At 37.7% G+C, this 3,414-nt stretch overlaps 1 non-coding gene across 1 annotated transcript; it reads left to right on the top strand.

Annotated features, from left to right (window-relative positions):
* The first annotated feature begins 2,926 nt into the window (after positions 1-2,926).
* On the top strand, positions 2,927-3,033 carry LOC148090582 (U6 spliceosomal RNA). Its single transcript, XR_015713791.1, has one exon. It is a non-coding gene; the product is annotated as a U6 spliceosomal RNA (small nuclear RNA).
* Positions 3,034-3,414: the final 381 nt, after the last annotated feature.

Genomic DNA, 3,414 nt, shown 5'->3' with positions numbered 1-3,414 from the left:
CATCTCAACAGATGATTTAACTGCTTTTACAGGTACAATGCTGACCAAAGTACCAGAGAAACTATTTCTCAGACACTACTTCCTCCACTTGAGAGGTTTATGATCACTTCGAAGTTAATTGACTCATGATCTTTGTCTTGAACAAAAGGAAGGATTGACCATACTGACTTTTATCTGAGCCTAGTGTTTCTAGAAAGTAGCAACAATTAAGAAATCCACCAGCCTTTTCCAGGAAAGAATAAATGCAAGGAACCACTCTGCCCTTGGTACCCAGAGATAAGACCTACCTCCACCCTTTGTTGTCTTTGGGGCTCCTCAAGACTCACATTAGACACCTTGTCCACCTTGCCCCATGACTCCCTTGTTTACTTGCCTCTATAAAACCTCAGGGGTTCTCTTTCTTCTTTGAGGTATCTCTTATTAATGAACATTGTCTCTATTGCAATAACCTGAACAAAATAATCTCCTTAGTTGTCCAGTGTCTTTTTTCTTTGATGGAATTTTTATAATCAATATTTATTATTGTAAGGGAGGAAAAACTTAACTTTTTTCCTCTACCTTTCTAGGTTCTACAGTTGGGGCCCTACAAATTAGCCTGAAAAAAGGCAAATTAACAAGAGATAAACAGAGTTTATTAATGTGTGCACTGTGAATAAACACAGGAATACTCAGAGATGAGTAACTCAAAGAGGTGGTTAGAACTTGCGCTTATAGCATCTTAACAAAAAACGATACATTTTAGAGAAGTGACAAGAACACAGGACAAGGACTTTGAGTTTTGATAGGTGGCAAATTGTGGGAAGGTAAACATATGGGGAAACTAATGGAAAATAAGAGCTAGATAGTAAAGGTTGTTATATAGATTCCTCTGATGTCGAGAATTGTCTCCAGTAATTAAGAATCTTTTTGCCTTTCTGGTAGAAAAGAAGAAGGCAGAGAGATTTTCTTGTGCCTCCGTCTTCTTAATTGCCTTCAGCTCAAAATAATTCTTCTGCCAGAGTAACATATTTTGGAGTAGCATACACTGAATATTATTCTTATATTTAATAAAAATTAAGGAGCACAACAGTTCTTTTTTGTTTTTCTTTCAAAAAGTATTTTGGTTTTCTGTGATTGAATGATGATTTTTTTTTAGTGGAAGAAAATGTTTTTGAGCTTTGTGGCAGTTACTTTGCATAGATTTTTTGTGATAGCTGTAGTTGTGTATAATTATGATCTCTATTTTACTGATGAGGACACAGGCTCACAAACATAAAGCCTTGTTGAGTCAGGCATAGACTGTGCTGATATTCAACATTCTTGCACCTCCTTCTGTGACTCTCCTTGTTTTCAGAGGTTAGAAGTCTGGGAACCACATTTCCCAGGCCTCCTCACCAGCAGGATTCTGAATTCATTTTAGGTTCCCCTAATGAAATGGATATGCACAAAATTTGGAAGGTGAAGAAAAGGCACCAGCAGGTAGACCTAAATATGTCAACAGATATGAATTTTTTCATTAGCCTCCAGGTGTTTCTCTGCTAATCACCCTCCCTGATGTTGCTGGCAGCTGTAACTATCGATGGCAGTCTCACATAATTCCTTCTCTGGAGATCTGAAGCAACTTCTGGAGTCTCTGAAAGCTGTCAGTAAACCTGAGAGCTAGCAGTGGCTTTTCCTGACCTTTGCTCCTCTAGCCCTTCCAACAGTCGTATAAACACCTAAGTCTCTGTATTATCACCCTTTTTAATTGAAATACCAAAAGTAATTTCTATTTTGCTCTCCTAACCCTGACTGATACAAGGGTGCCTGACATTACAGACCTTTTAAGCACAGAGCTAAACTTGTGATCCAGCTGTGTTTGATTCCATAGACTAAACGTTTTTGTCTACTAACTCCCTGGCTTGCCAGAAATACCTGCATTACAAATTTTCCCCCCTCACCTGCTCCTTGCACCATCTCTCCTATTTTGGTATATTACAACTCCATTTTTCCATCTGTTAAAGGGAGAAGCATTGAAGTCATCCCTGATTTCTGATATCTCCATGTCCAGTCCATCAATTCTGCAATTCTGCTCTACATTCAAAATACATCCAGAATATGACCACTTCTCACTACTTCCAGTACAAGCCAACATGATCTCCTCTTCTCCCTTTGCCTGCCAGCAGTCTATTGTGACTCCTCAGCTCAAGACCTTCCAGTGACTTTACCTCCCATCCAGAGTAAAAATGCAGGTCCATTTCATAGCCTTAGATTGTCTTCTTCTGCTTTCCCCCTCACTCACTTCACATCATTATCCTCATTGCTGTTCTTCAAACGTGCCAAATATATTCCTGCCTTAAGGCCTTTGTACTTCCCTCTGCTTGGAATGCTCTTCCTCAAAATATCTGCCTTAGCTCACTCCCTCCCTTGCTAATGATTTTGCTAAAATGTCACATTCCCAGCAAGGCATTCCTCCTTCCCAACTGCCCAATACAAAATACAAACCCATCTCTCCCCCGCACTCTTTAACTCCCTTAACCCATTTTCTCTTCCTCTCAATATTTATCCATTTGTTTTCTGTCTACACCCACTAGAATAAAATCTCCATGAGACTAGAGACTGTCTATTTTGTTCACTCCTCTATTCTTAAGTCTAGACCAGTGTTTGGTACATAGTAGGTACTTAACAAATAAATGAACTCAGAAACAACATTTAAATTAAGCACTAGAAGAGATATATAATGAAACAGGCTTGAGAATTTTGAAGAAGAAAGAATTTATTCTGATATCTGTGAAAGGTTAGAAATCAATAATATCTCACAAAAGAACTAATATTTCAACATAGTTATGGAACATGAGTAGGATTTCCATTCTCTGAGAAAGAATAAAGGGCATTACACAATTCTTATACAAGCAAAAACACAACATTATTACTTGAAAATAAAATTCAAAAATAAATTTAAAAAGTAGTGCTCTCTTCAGCAGCACATATACTAAAATTGGAATGATACAGAGAAGATTAGCATAACCCCTGCACAAGGATGACACACAAATTTGTAAAGTCTTCCATATTTTATAGATTCAATGCAATTCCTATTGAAATACCAACAACATATATCACAGAGCTAGAACAAATATTCCAAAAATTTATATGGAACCAAAAAAGACCCTGAATAGTCACAGCAATCTTGAGAAAGAACAGAGTTGGTGGGATCACTTTACCAGATATCAAACTATACTACAAAGCCATTGTAATCAAAACAGCCTGGTATTGGTACAACAGACATATAGATCAAAGGAACAGAACAGAGACCCCCAGAAATAGACCCACACCATTATGGTCAGTTAATATTTGACAAAGGAGGCAAGAGCATACACTGGAGTATAGACAGTCTCTTCAATAAGTGGTGCTGAGAAAATTGGACAGGTTCTAGCAAAAAAAAATGAAACTAGATCA

This window comes from Miniopterus natalensis, chromosome X (assembly GCF_054644295.1).
Source record: "Miniopterus natalensis isolate mMinNat1 chromosome X, mMinNat1.hap1, whole genome shotgun sequence".
Lineage (NCBI taxonomy): Eukaryota > Metazoa > Chordata > Mammalia > Chiroptera > Miniopteridae > Miniopterus > Miniopterus natalensis.
The sequence above is the reverse complement of the archived record's forward strand: the minus strand, read 5'-3'. Positions and strand labels throughout refer to the sequence as shown.